Source organism: Empidonax traillii, unplaced genomic scaffold (genome assembly GCF_003031625.1).
Source record: "Empidonax traillii isolate 1590-97213 ecotype Southwest subspecies unplaced genomic scaffold, ASM303162v1 scaffold167:size2001844, whole genome shotgun sequence".
Classification (NCBI taxonomy): Eukaryota; Metazoa; Chordata; class Aves; order Passeriformes; family Tyrannidae; genus Empidonax; species Empidonax traillii.
The window spans coordinates 1,314,936-1,330,514 of NW_020955360.1; the positions used below are offsets into that span (position 1 = coordinate 1,314,936).

General features: G+C 38.0%; 1 protein-coding gene across 5 annotated transcripts in view; it reads left to right on the forward strand.

Annotated features, from left to right (window-relative positions):
• TRMT9B (tRNA methyltransferase 9B (putative)) overlaps positions 1-15,579 on the forward strand; it is a 92,261-nt gene that overhangs the window by 47,737 nt on the left and 28,945 nt on the right. Inside the window, exon 1 of one of the 5 annotated variants that reach the window (XM_027885534.1) lies at positions 682-698. The exons of the other annotated variants lie outside the window; for them this stretch is intronic. The gene's annotated coding sequence lies outside the window, so the exon portion shown is untranslated. Of the gene's footprint in view, positions 1-681; positions 699-15,579 lie in introns of those variants that run through there. 5 annotated transcript variants of the gene reach the window in all.

Sequence of the window (15,579 nt, forward strand, 5' to 3'; positions counted from 1 at the left end):
GTTTAATATTGATACTGAAAATTTTATTCTGATCCATAGCACCTTATCTCTGGCTGCTGTGATCTATGGCATAGCCTCAGGGTGTGAGTTCTACAGAGCTGTTCTCAGAAAATTAGGTAACTGTTTGCTAAGTTCTGGTAATTCTGGCTTTTATCCATATATTAACTTCTTAGGGTTTTGTGCATTTTGTGTGTGTGTGTAAGTGTACCCGTGTTTTAAGTTTTTGTTGTAGAAGAAATTTTGCAATTCCCCTCTTTTTACCAACACAAGAGAAACATTCAAGACACAGGACTGTGAGGTTATTAAAAAGACAGAAGTCTTATTCTTGACAATGAAACAAAATTATGTAAGTAAACCCTACTGACATATTCATCAGTTTGATTTGTTCTCTAAGACTTTATACAGCAGCAGAAAGGCTTCAATAGCATTTGCCTATTTAATACTGCAGCTGCTTCTGGTTAGAACACAACACAGAGTGCTATCAAAAATGACCAACCAAAAATTGAGAAATGTTTCAAAAACATTGTCAAGAGAATCAACAAGGATGATTTCCTCTTTCTGTTGTCCTCCTTCTCTTCTGGTATTATCTGCCTGCCATCATCATCATCTTTATCTGGCCTTCCAGGTCTACTAGACATCTGATGTGCTTTCTTACCAATAGATTGGAGATTCTGATCAGTGGGGTGATCACAACATCTGTGGGTACTGAATAAAGAGAATCTGAACATAACACTGAATGCCAGTTTGAAAGCAAGTGGGTTAACAACAAGGCTTATCCTGTGTTGTAGCAGGTGCTGGCAAGCTTAATACCGTTAGGAATATATACAATTAGACATATTACATCATATCATTTGATACAAAGCCAGAGGAAGAGATCTTTCTCTGTGTTACAATACAGTAGAAACTGTGTAACACTTTCAACAATACGCTTTGCCAAAAAAAAAAAAAAAAAAAAAAAAAAAAGAGGAAGTAGTTACAGTATTTCCACTGGCCTTAATTCAAGATGTAAATAAAGAGAATTAGCATTACCTCCTCTGTCGGGTCACTGCAGAAGGCTTTTTGGCATTCTAGCAAGAGCAATTTGGTTGCCAGGAGACGATAAGTTAATTTTGGAAGGTAATGCCCTCGAAGCAAGTAATGCCAGCGTCCTAGATCAGAGTAAAATCTAATGCTCTGTAGCTAGAAGCTTGCCTTTTAAAAGGATTTACCTCTCTACCTTACTGATAATAAACAAAGTGTGCTGCTGCATTGTCTATTGCTGGCAGAACAAAATCCTGAGCAGTAAAATCTTAGGGTGCTGTTAAGTAATCAGCATAAAAATAATGTTCCAGCAGGCTCATCCAGGTTAGGCCATCTGCTCACTGTGCTGGTACATATGTCAAGTGACAGATTGCCAAAACTATTTTTCATGATCTTAAGACATGAGGGAGGCCAGTGAAATGCTACAAGGACAAATTCAAGACAAGTCCACAATTAATGGGTGACATTAAGTTCACAGTGTTGAACATGGTAACTAAAGGCTTTTGGGACACTAAACCTTTACTGATGCTATTAAAGTCTATAAACAAAACCATACTGACACCTCAGAATGGAAATGGCAGTAGAGAAATGTAAAAGTAAGAAACACAAGAGGCTGTATCTCCAACAGTGGTGCCAACTATAGCAATGCAGAAAGCATTTCTCTTCAGCGTAGCTGCAAAACTGAATCCTCGTGTTTTCAAATTCAGTATTGTCAGAGTTATGGAGAACACACGTAAGACAAGGGTTTGAGACAGGACTTACTCATGAAATTGTTTGAGCTTTTCTGGGTGGAGATAGGATACATAGTCATACAGGTTGGTCTGAACTGAAAATCTGTTGATTATTTGGGAGAATGGATAAACAGGCTCATGGATTACAATAGTCAGCACATGGTCAGTTCTGATGTTGAATGATTTTGACATAGTAGGCATCCTAGAAAAAACTATAGAAAATATCTAGTAGGATGTGTGCCCTTCTTAATCTATTTCTAGAGCAATTCTGTATGTTCTTACCTGTTTCTAAAGATGAGTGGGGAAATGACAGGATTTTATGGTATCCCTGGAAACTAATAAAATTGTTTCCTTGTGTGTGCATGTGCTTCTCTTCTGTAATCTGCTCTTGTTTCAGAAAAGAAGAACTGGACTGGTATGCAAATGGATAGTAGAGGAAGGGAGACTTAGAGAAAATATGTCACTGCTGCTTTACAAATTTGGTGTTTTTCATCTGAAAGTTCACCAAAGACAGGAAGTACTCTCACAGAGATTTCACAGATAGGGAAACCAGTCATTCTGAGTTGATAATAAAAGGATTTCCGGAAAAAAAAAAAAGAAAGTGTCCTCAACCTGAAGAAAATCTCAAAGTGTTTCCCACTGGCAGGGGATATAGAACAGTTTGCACTGAAGTTATAAAGGATGATACAGCTTCCGTTCAGCATTTGGGATAACGTTGAAAAACTTTTTGCTGTGCTAAACCCCAACTCTAAGGAAGCAAAGACAATTACAAGAGAGCAAGTGCTTCAGAAAATTACTTTTGAAGATACTATCAGGAAAGGCATGAGGAAGGATGTCATCAGACACTTGGATTTGGTGATTGTTTGGGTATTGGTGATTGTTTTTTACTATTTAAAAGATGCATAGATAGGGCACTTAGTGACACTGCTTAGTGGTGGACTTGGTAATGCTGGGTTAATGGTTGGACTCAATTAACTTAGAGGTCTTTTCCAACCTAAATAATTCTATGGTTCACTTACTCTATTTTTCCAGTTTTCTTTCCATATATTGCATGACACTTTATGGAATCAAGTGTTCCACCATCATGAGATATATGAGGGAGAAGAGTCCTGCTTGTTCCACTATATATTTAGCTATGCAGTGTAGGAAAAGGAGATGGAAAAATTACATAATGTGAGAATGGGGGAAGAAGGTGTTGGCAGAAAAAAGCGCAAAAGAATACTTAATATAAACTGGAGAAGGGCTTAAAAGGTAGAGAGAAAGAGAGATGTAGAAAGTAGTGGAACAAGGAAAAAGCTTTTTTTTTTTAAATGTAAGTATAAGTCAAAAGACATTATTTTCCTTACTTACTTAATAAACTTTGTAGGAGAATAGAGATTAACCTCTTCTCTTGTTTATCTGCACTCTGTATTTTCCATTTTATGTATTAATTGCTTTTTTTTTTTTTTTTTTTTTTCAAAAAAACACAGCTTATAATTTAGCCTTACCACTTTTTTAAAAGGTTTGCTGGAAACCTAGAGCAACAAAGTCTAAACTGTAGTCTGACTTTCATACTATTTCTGCTTTTCTACAGTGTGACAAAGCTGTATATTTTAAAAGATATATCTCAGAATATGTCTATTCAAAGCTATTTTGCCCAGTGTCATTAGTCTCTCTGGATACGTTTTGGACTTCATTGGCAGTATATAATTACATACTATTTTTTTCAGCCTGATATGTGGGGCAGAAATGAATCCATTGTAACTTGTGAATCAAAAAATTATCAGCTGTGACAAGTTCATAAGTCAGTAGAATAGACTGTAATAAAATTACATTGGTCTGAAAAAATTTTTTTTTTTTTTTTAAATTTCCATCCATTGCTATGTTCTTCTGATGGAAAATTCTGCAGAGTTTCTTGTAGAAATAAAAAAGGACTAGGACCAATTTGTCAGAAAATCAGTGACTTTGGAGGTCATTAGACTAAAAGGAAGTTAACTGGAAAAGCATCTTCAAGATATAAAAGTCAAAATGCAGTGATAACTGTGTTGCCTCTCATTTGCAAACAGGAGTTTTTAGGATGTCTGACTAAAGGCTTAAACACGAAAACCTAGTTAAGGATGGGAGAAACAATGATGGGTGGGGAATGCTGCTACACTGGTCAGAGGAAACAGAGGATCCCACATCAACTAATTCCTGAAGACAGTCAAAGGAGAGTGATTTCCCACTGACCCTGCCCTGAAGCCCTTGAAGAGGAATCAATCAAAATAACTCTTCCTAAAATGCCATGCAAACTGAACAGAGTAATTGCCTAAAAGGTAATGGATCATGCTCTTGGGAAGTAAACGTAGAGAATTAGGAAATAAGTAAAATAATAGAATCACAGAATGGTTTGGGTTGGAAGTGATCTCAAAGATCATCTAGTTCCACTGGCCTGCTCTGGAAGGGGAACAACCTTCCACTAAACCAAGATGCTCAGAGTCCCATCCAACCTGGCCTTGAACATTGCCAGGAATGGGGCATCCACAACCTCTTTGAGGAAACTGTTCTAGTGTCTTATCCCTTTCCCAGTAAAAAAGTGTCTGTTTTAAGACAATTGTAGGAATGTGTCAAACTTTCTAGGAGTTGTTTAGTGGAAGGACCAAAGGAGGTGATCAAAGTGGGCTAGAGAAGAACAAATGCTCCTGAACTAATGTAATCATGATGGCTATTCTTACATGAAAAAGAATCAAAGAGTCACAGAATAGTCTGAGTTGGAAGGGACCCACAAGGATCATTGAGTCCAACTCTTCAATGAATGGCCTGTATGGGGACTGAACCCTTGACCTTGGTGTTATTAGCACTGTACTCTAACCAACTGAGCTGAGTTTTGATTCTTGTTGTTAAAATGCTTCACTCCAGCTGAGACTTTTAGCCTAAAAGATACCAGTTCAAGACAGACATTGCTACAACAGCTAAGCTGACAGCTTTGATAGAATAGATGGAGTTGGATAAATAGCAGTGAAGTTATTGTAATGATGTCATTTGGTCTGCTGGATGAAACAGGACAAAGGACTGTCCTGAATTATTTCCTATTTTAACTGTGGGAGTGGAGGGGTGTGTGAAATCCAGTTATGAAGGTGGACTACAACCAGGTGAAGCCTAAGAACAAACCATTATTCGATATACAAGCTTATATTGTTCTTATAGAAGAAGGAGAACATAGGAGAGCTGATAGAAGTGGCTAAGCTTACATGAAACCCTTATATTAGAACAGCAGTTGATGCTGAACTTAAGGGTGGCTTGCAAAAGATTTTGTTTTGAATGTGAGCCTGTCCTATTCAGGTAGGGGGCTTTTAAGTCGAGGAAGGGAAATCACATGGTATATGGTCCTACAGATTGTGCTCTTCTGGAAACAGTCTAATCCTATGTTGCCAGTACAGTCTCTTGGCTAGCTCAGCTATCATCAACTCTCACACTTGAATGGAAGCCCAGGACTTGCAATACTTTAACAAATTACCCTCGACATTCTGATGTTAAATGGATATTAGCTAAACCTCCTCTACTCCATTTTTCATCTCTTTCCTTTCTACTTTGTGTCTGCATTATTGTTCTAAGTGTTATCATTCTTAGGGGCCATATGGTTCATTTTTATAGGTGTGATGCCAAAGATGAATTTCCCTGTGGTTCTTTTAGTACATTTTAGAGCATTTTCATAATGTTAAATAAACCTAATAGGGCATAATTCCCTCTCCACTTTGAAGTCACTTTAGAGCATCTAAGTGCTGGATTGATTTGGCCTTCCCTTCCCTCTCGGGTGTTACATCCATGGTAATTTTTAGCTTCTTCCCTCTCTTTTTCTCACTCACTTCTTACATACTGTAGAACAAAAAAAAATGTTGAATGTTCAAAACTACTATTATTTATTGTGGTTTATTATTTTAAGTGATAAATTCATATACAAAAACAGATTAATGAGACCAAATTGACTTTGAGCGTAAGTGTTCTCTAATTATTCCTGGAGAGTATATTTCTGTCCTGTAGTTATACTGGAAAAGAATTACTTCCCATGTCCTCTGTGTTGGACTAAAATCTGTCACCTTTAAAATCATAAGAAGTTTACCTTTTACTTCAACATACTACAGCGCTTCAAAGAGTGAACCAAGGCTTCCTCAGCTAGAATGAAATAATATTATCACTGCTTATTTTTTTACATCCACCTGACATAAAAATTGCATATTAAACAAGAAAATGGTAGATAATATACAGTGACCTGATGGCATGGTAGGATGGCTAATGTTTTAAGTAGCAATAATAAAATAATTGAACTTTTTATTCATATTAATGTATTTAAAGCCATTTCTCCTGCTGATTCAATCTTGTACCAATCATAGTTTATCCAGGTGAAAGAATTTGTCCTTTTCAAAGCCCAGGTAGAAAATTTAGGACACAAATCAGCTTTCTTTGGCTTCCACAGAAAACTGCTTATTTTGCCTCGTGCACAGTGCTGGATATGTGCACTGAAGATGCAGTTTGCTTTTACCAGGTAATGCCAAGCTTCCAAGCAAAAAAATTAGTTCTTATTTAAATTTGATACCACATTTAGAAATATTGTTGAGCGCAGTGTTAGGTTTGTGCAACCTGAGAGTACTTTGATCCAAATGTAAGCCAATGGCTGCAGTGTTTGGAAATATTCTGTTCAATAAATTTCTTTGAAGTCTCCTTGGAAATCTACTAATTAAAAAAAATTTTTTTCAAAAATTATACTTTACTCAGGGTTCTACTTTATGGTATTTATGGATATCATTAATATTTTCATGTATAAAAAATAAAAATGGGGAAGCCTTGAGAGTTTCAAGGATTTGTGATTATTATTGAAGATCCTTATGTATAGCAATGAAAATAAGTGACTAAATTTACCAGTAGAGGAACTGAAGGCAATTAACATGCTGTCAGCTGCAGTATGTCAAAACTGGTGTGCAGTGGATAACTCTTTTGATAATTTTTTTTTATCATGGAACTCTGGGTCAGAAACAGCAACATTTATTTGTCTACAGCACAAAACATATTTGTGTAAATTGTATTAGGTATTATGAGAAAAGCAAAATGCCTATGGATAAGGCACATATATAGTCTTCTTTATTATAATGTAAGTTCTTAATTAACCTTATAGATGGAATAGTGGCAGTCTAGCCCCACTGTTCTTAGTGCAGTTCTCTCAGGTTTACAGTGGGATAGGCAGGGATAGGGGTGCTGTATGAGCAGGATCAGCTCATGGGAATATCAGACATTATGCCTTATTTCTTCTCATTGTTTCGGGGCCTAAGGGAGCCATGTTGGTATAATGAGACCAAGGACACTAGATAATTTTGATGTGCTTAAATATCTCCACTCCAGAAGAATGTACTTGGTTTTATTAAAGTAGATACAATATGCAACTTCATTGGTAATAGCAGCATTGAGCCCTGAAATTAAGCAACACAGCTAAGGAAGGGCTGTGCGGCAAAACGTATTTCATGTCTGTAAGCACAGACTTCAAAAACCACCTCTTTCTCTGAAATCTTGAAGATTGCCATCTAAGGGGAAATGTATATAACTGAGCTGAACACTGGGTATTTTCAAAACACATGAGGAATCACAGTAGTAAAATAAACAGTTACTGTAAGATTCTTGCATTTATAATTGTTCTGCAAGAATCACCTTTTCCCTCAGGAAGGCGACAGTAATCATGATTCACCCTCTAGAAAGATATCCAAATATCCAGGCATATCACCTGCAACTCTACATCTAATTGTTTGTTTCCACTATCTTCCACTATCCCTTCTTGTAATAGCATTTCTATTTTGCAGAACAATGAAGATAACTCATGGAGGAATTGTCTTCCAATCATGCTAACATCCATTCACGCAGCTGCTAAAAGGATTTTAACAGGAGATACTTATTCACTGGGATGTCTCACTCAATAAATTGTGATTCTGCAAAATGTGCACACATGAAAATCTTCATGCACGTGATCTGCTTCACTTGAATAGTGACTATCATTCAACAGTTACAGGGCTAAGTTCATGACTTTTTAATCCTTTAAAGTTGGTAGTTATTTCTCTAGTGTTGGTAGTTATGACTTCAGAGTGGCTGAAGAGGAGCAGAGAGTAAATCTAGGCTTTCAAAGTTTAATTCTACAAGTCCTTAGTGCTTTTGAATACAAAGGTCAGCAAAATATTTCCTGATGTGTTTTGATGTTGGAGTATTGTATTTTCCTCTGATCACTAGATGTGGCCTGATGTCCCTTCTGTAGGACTGCTGTACATTAATCAAGAATGTAGTGGGACATGTTGGAGAAGCAGCAGGAAGGAATCTGCTGCCTCCTGCCCACTTCTTCAATGAAGGTGCTCTGAAGCCTGATATAGCATTTTATTTCTATTTATGTGTTCTCTCACTTTGATGGGGAAGCTTCTCTTGGATCTGTGGGAGTAAACAGACATTTTGTGACATACACATTTCTGAGAGAAGCCTTGAGAGCCTACTGTTTGTGTACAGTGAGTATAGACACAACCTGAAATGGGACCTGAATCCCATAACATAGCCTGAGGCCAATTCTTTTGAGGCATGTATATGTCAGAAACATGTGACAAGAAGGAGTTGAGATGAAATGCTGTGTTATAGTTGCCTCTGTTATTCACTGCTGGTTTGGCTTGTAGTGTGTCTGGGCAGGCACTTTAGTTGAAATGACTATCAGAGGAGTACAGCTGTTCTGCTTTGAGGGACAGCTCATCTGGAGCAGAACAGATGCTCTGAGCTGGAGCAGAGCCTGAGCTGTGAGACCCATCTGGGTGCTAGCTGGCTTCTTGCTGATCAAACATCATCTCAAAGTCAAGCATACTGGGAGGTGGAGCAGAGAGACACACAGATGTCTGGATGAGCTCAACCTGGCTCTTTTAGCTGGAGTTCAGGGCTGGCCAACAGAGTGTTCAACAGTGACAAGCCTGAAACTCAAAGAGGGGCAAGAACAATGTTTCCTTGAAGGAAAAGGAGATGACAATCTCTTTGTGTATACTTTGCATTTTAGGTTAGATAGTGATGTGTTAATGCTTGGAACAGGCTTGAGGCAGCACTGTGGCCGTAGTCAGTTTGCTGGGAAATAAAAAGCCATGTCCAAGTGACTCATTGACAGTGGGTTTGTGGATTACTCATGCATGTCTGTCCTACATCCTGAATTCCTGAAGCTACCCAGGCAACTCCCAATGTAGGTAAGAAGTAAAAGATTCTTAAGGAGACAATAATTCTGCAGCAATTGAGGGAAATCGTTTTCTGGTTATACTGGTTGTGGATCATGATTGAAGGTAGAGTTTTTTTAATAACGAAAATATTTTAGAATATATATGTTTGTTCTTTTCAAGCACAGTGTATTAAGTCTTAGAAAGCCAAGTTGACTTCTATGTAGAGGTTGTGTGGGAGACCTTTTCTTCTCATGGATTTAGGCACTGATGTTTAATGACATTAAATAGCATTGAGACGCAATTGTCACTGGGTTGTTTGCATTTTTTGGAGACTAGAGAAAGTACTAGATGAGCAGTGAGGCTCTGTAACATGTAGCTGTTATGTGTGCAATGGCTAAAACTTTCTTTCAGGACTTTCAATAAATCCGTAGGATATGTAATTAAAACTTTGGAAAGAACCCATGAGTAGCTAATTTCCAGACAATATCCAATCAGGGAGAACCCTAGGATTTCTTAAAATTAAAATACTGCACAGAGAATTGGATGAAATATTGTAAAAAGCATTTGGAATACTGTGAAGAACTTTATGACACAGATCACAGCAAACTGACCTGTTTCTGTTTTCCTGTGATATATTCTCATGTAATAATTGAATATAATATGTAAATGTGGTCCTCTGCCATACATTCAGAAGTGCCTGTGTAGTCTTCACCACTAGCAGGTTTCCAGCAGATCCTCAGCTCCCAGGAAAAGAAACATATAGCTCATATCTGAAGCATGGTATAGGAATTGAGAACCTGTAAGGTTCATTTTTAGCATGAGTTAGCTATAGCCTCCTCATTACCTCCTCTATTTATTACATTTTTTACCTCTACTCTGTGTCTCAATTCCAGAAGACTTTTTGGGTATATTCTGTTGAGACCCTTTCCTCAGATCCAGAAGCAGCTGCTGCATGTATCTAGTAATTTTCACAACTCTTACTGAGGAAAAAATAGGCTGTCCTGCTCATTGTTGACATGCAAACCATAGCATATTGCAATTAAAATCTTCCTCACTGCTTCTCTCCCATGGAAAATGCTGGAAAATAGCAGGTAGGCTATCAAGGAAAATTAGTCATATTAAGAATTTTGTCTGCTTTAGTTGAGACTGGGCAAAGAAAATATTGGTTTGAATGGCAGATGATGTGTAAGATATGATTTCTTCTTTTGTTTAAGGAAAAATAAATTCCATTAGCCCATCAGTTCCAGACTAGACTTATAAAAGGTCTGAGAACTTTCATTTTTTTCTGCAGTGAATTACATATTTATGTTCAAATCTATTGGACATTAGGAAGAAAAAAGATCAAAACAACTTGTCAGGAATGTCAGTTTCTGTTCAAGAAAGCTTCGTTGCAGTGGTTACAATTCTATTACTTCCCAGCATGCCAAAGCAATCAGAAGAGCTTGAAAAAGCAAACACACATTTTAAAAAGATTATTCTTGCTTGGATGTCTCCAAGATTCTTTAAATAGCAAAGACCACATTTGGATTTTTCTAAACTTCTGTTCATGAGGTTCTATTATGCTGGATTTAAATAGGTTACATACACTAGCTTTTTATTTTTGTAAAGTACTATGAGAGCCAGACAATGTCATTAGCATTTCTTATTCCCTGGACAGTCCCAGTAAGGCTGTTGCTAACTACAATAACATCATGGAGAGTGACTCAGATACGCTGGTAGATAATTTTCTATTGTAATTGGATGCATAATTTCCAGTATAAAATAAGGCAGATAATTAATGGCTCATATTTTATTTAAAATATTTAAACCTTATTAACTCTTTCAGATAATTTGACAGAAATAATGAAATTAAACTGAAATGTAGAACTCTAATTGCTGGATATTATCAATTAAGAAATGATGTATTTTTTACTAAAATGCTAATGTGAGCTTTAAGAAGCAGCTTATGTAGTGGGGCAAGCCAGAAAATTTAGATCAATACTCTGGCAGAGATCAGTACAAAGCAAAGACAGAAGGCAGTGTCCCTTAGCAAAGGGACTTTGGCTAAGAATATAGAGGGGTTTCTTCCTTCAGACAGATATAGTGCTCATTATTGAAAGCTCTGCTCTTTCAGACATTTATCTGTCTCATGGCACGAACAATTTGGCATTTGGTGAGATTTAACCACATAAGGATGGCATTCATAGAAGGTAGTACATGGCTCTTGTCCTCAGCTGGCTTCTGGAAAGTGTGAATAATGGGTTTTGTGGTTTTAGGGGAAAAAAATTCTGCCTCTTCCTAGGAGTTAGGTTTCCAAATGTGAACTATTTGGATTTTTATCTACAGAGAATTTTCTGGAAAAGCCTAATTCTGTTATTTAAAAAATTTATTCTTATATTCAGAGAATCAGTAAAGCTGGCTTTCAATGTTCTTGCCTGACACAATCTTCATGGTAAATATATTAAACCCTGTGGGTTGCAGTTCTGCACAAGATGGTGAACAAAGGGTTAGATATTGATGTCAGAACCATTTGGGACTTACAATGTGTAAACAGACAGACGAGGCTAAAACAAATTACTTGGATCCCAAGAGTAATGGCATTCCTGAAAATGCAACCTTGAACATTTGTGGTAGGAAACAAGGGTTGAAAAAAGCAGTTTGAAGCTGTACAACAAGATGTTGTCCCTCAGAAACCACAGGGAGAGGAAGTTACAAGAGAACTGTTCTGTCAGATTTTAAAAATAGAGATTTTTATCTGCAGCTAAAACTGAGGTTGCTTCTCTTTTCAAAAATGTTACTGAAAACTCAATAGAAGATGAGAAAACTCACACTTCTTTGTTTCTTTCTGTCACTGATGCTTTAGGCTAAACAAACCTAACTGTCTACAGTGAAATTACTCATGCATCGCTTTGTAGGGGACATCTTTATGAATAAACTGCTTTTTAAAGTAATGACCAAAGAATGTGATATTTCGACATGTTTCTGTCCTCCTTTTCTTTTATAGAACTATAGAACCAGTAAGGTTGGAAAAGATCTCCAAGACCGAGTCCAACCATTGGCCCAGCACCACTGTGTTTACCAGCAAACCATATCCCCAAGGGTCATATCCACTGCCTTTTGGACATTTCCAGGGATGGAAATCCACCACTTCCCTGACCAGCCTGTTCCGATGTTTGACAACCCTTTCCATGAAAAACATATTCCTAATATCCATTCTAAACCTCCGCTGGAGCAACTTGAGGCTATTTCCTCTGGTCCTGCCACTTGTTACCCGGGAGAAGAGACTGACCCCCCCCCCTAGTTTCAATCTCCTTTCAGGTGATTGTAGAGAGCAATAAGACCCTCCCTGAGCCTCCTTTTCTCCAGACTCAACAACTGCAGCTCCCTCAGGCTCTCCTCATAAAACTTGTGCTCCAGACCCTTCACCAGCTTCCTTGCCCATCTCTGACATGTTCCAGCACCTCAGTGTCCCTTTTGTAGTGAGGGATCCAAAACTGAATACAAGAGTCGAGGTGCAGCCTCACCAGTGCCGAATACAGGGGGACAATCGCTTCCCTGGTCCTGCTGCCCACACTGTTATTGACACAAACCGGGATGCCACTGTCCTTCTTGGCCACTTGGCTCACCTTCAGCCCAATGTCAGCCACTAAGATCTTTTTCCACTGGGCAGCCACTCTTCTCCAGCTGTGTAGTATTGTATGGGATTGTTGTGACCCAAGTGCAAGACCCAGCACTTGGCCTTGATGAACCTCATACCATTGGCCTTGGCCCACTGATCCAGTCTGTCCAGCTCCCTCTGCAGAGCCTTTCTGCCCTCTGGCAGGAACACTCCCACCCAACTTGGAGTAATCTGTGAGCTGACTGAGGCTGCACTCGATCCCCTTGTCCAGATTGTCAATAAAGACATTAAACAGGACTGACCCCAACACTGACCCCTGGGGAACACACTAGTGACTGGCTGCTAACTGGATGTAACTCTGATCACCACCACTCTCTGGGCCTGGCCATCCAGCCCGTTTTTTACCCAGCAAAGCATATACCCATCCGAGCCATGAGCAGACAGTTTCTCCAGAAGAATGATATGGGAGACAGAATCAAAGGCTTTGCTGAAGTCTACTGTCACAGAAAGCAGTCACATTTGTCAAGCAGGACCTGCCTTTCCTTTATGATGGCTGGGTCTGATCCTTTGGTTGTCCTGTATGTGCCGCATGATGGCACTCAAGATGATCTCTTTCAAAACCTTCCCTAGCACTGCAGTCAGGCTGACAGACCTGTAGTTCCCTGGATCCTCCTTCTGACCCTTCTTGTAGATAGGCATCTCATTTACTAAACTCCAGAAAATGGGGACTTCTCAGTTAGCCAGGACTGCTAGTTAATTATGGAAACTGGTTCAGTGAGCACTTCCATCAGCTCCCTTAGTATGCTTGGGTGGATCCCATCTGGCCACAAGAACTTGTGTGGGTTTAAGTGGTGTAGCAGGTTTCTGATCATTTCCCTTTGAATTATGGGGACTTCATTTTGTTTCCCATTCATGTCTCCAGCTCAGTGGACTGGGTACACTGAGAACTGGTCTTACTGAGGCAAAGAAGACATTATGTACCTCAGTCTTTTCCTCATCCTTTGTCACTGTGTTTCCCTCTGCATCCAGTAAAGGCTGGAAAGGCTTCTTGTGTTGCTGATGTTATTTATAGAAACATTTTTTATTGTCTTTTACCACAGTTGCAAGATGAAGTTTTAGTTGGGCTTTGGCCCTTCTAATTTTCTCCCTGCATAATATCCCAACATCCTTGAAGTCCTTCCAAGTTGTCTGCCCCTTCTTCCAAAGGTGACACAAATGAATATTCCAACCGAAAAATAGACCAAACTTGCCACATCAGCAGTAACAACAGCAAAGGCTGTTCTTTAGGTCAGGCGGCACCATACTTCTTATAGTCAAGGAAAAGAACTTTATCAAGCCTTTAAGGATGTTGTATTTTCTTTTTTGAGATGGTCCTTCCTAAGAAGTATATGTGTACCACTTCCCCTTCCTTCTTTCCTGGTAAGCCTATGTAAGTGTTTCATATAAAGCAGAGCCAGCTTTTCTTGATCTGTAAAGAGGCATAATTTTACAAAGGCATGTATTAGCTTATCTCAAAGTTCTGAAAGGATCTGAGGGACAGATTGGTCAAAGAATGCCTTCATGTGTTATTGTAAATGATTTATGTACCCTGGGTTTTCATGGCAGGTTAAAAATTCATATGAACATTAGATTTAAAATTTAATTATCTGAACTGGCAGAAGCACTTCTTCAGGCTTGTAACTGGGCAGATATATAGCATTATACAGAACAAGGGAGACTTGGGACTTGTGTCCAGATCATCAGATGTATTATGTAGCCTACTCCCATTGACCGAGTCTAAATTTGGTCCTTGGATAAACAACTTGGTCTCTCGCATTAATCATCCAAATACAAACTATGTCAATAATTTATGCTTACTCTCAAACAACTGATTTTGCTAAATTTCTTTAGACAGGTTTGATTTGGTAGCCAGTAACAACTTAACTAGGATGCACTACTGAATGTGAGTGATGATAGTAAAATCTGACCCTGTATTTGCTTTTTGCTATATTTGTGGTTTTGGAAAAAGTATAAAACAGTACTCTTTCATTAATTGTCTTTTTTACTCAAATCACATAGCTTTGTTGGGGCTATATTCCTCTGAGTGACCAGAGTCATCTGAGCACATCATTGGAGCACATTAAACATGTGCTCCAACTTTATTTGTTGAATTAGCCTTTTAGCAGACAGTATGAGACACCCCTGGAAGGCAGATGATCCCACCTTTTTTAGAGTGGGACAAGTTGCCTGATGGAGCTGCCTGCTATCCATATGAGAGTATGGACTGTTGGGTAGGTAAGTGCACTTGGTCAGACAGGTAGTTTTAGCTACCAAGTTAACAGAGATGAATCCATCAGAGATGTCTTTTTTTTTTTTTTTTTTTTTAATTGAGATATCAAATAGGGACCAATAAGGCTCTACTTCTGTATAATAGCAAAATATTGGCAAATAAACTACTAAGGAAAGATTCTGCTAATATTCTCTTAAATTCTTTACAAAATAAAATTATTGACAATGGAAGTAAACAGAGTGACCCAATCATGTTTTAAAATTTTAACCAAGATGGCAAATATTTTTTTTAATGTGTGCTTATGGGATTTAATTTGCTAAAATCACTTCCCTGAAATTTCTAGAATAAGAAGGCTAATAAACTGAAAAGCTTCTAAGTTGCCAAAAGGAATAGCTCTTTAAACGTTAGGTTTGAGAATTTGTGTGGGCTGGAGAAAACCTCAGAGTTTTATTGTTTTCATTGTATTTAAATTTGAAATTCTGGGGATACAGTCTTCTAATACAGAGGTGTTATAGTTTTGAAAGAAGTGAGATAAAGGAAAATGAAAATATTTACAAATAAAGACTTCTTACATAAAAGAGGGAAACCAGTAACTGATATGTGTAATGTAAATGTTTATATTTCAGATGTTCTCTGCAAGACTTTGTACAAAATATCAAATATTCAAAGATATTTAAGCTAATTGTTTACCTTACTCCAGATGGTAAAGAATTGTTCCTTGTTGTAGAAGTGAGCGTAATAATCACAAGTATGCATCTAAGTAGAAAGGAATGCACCCAGTTCATGGTT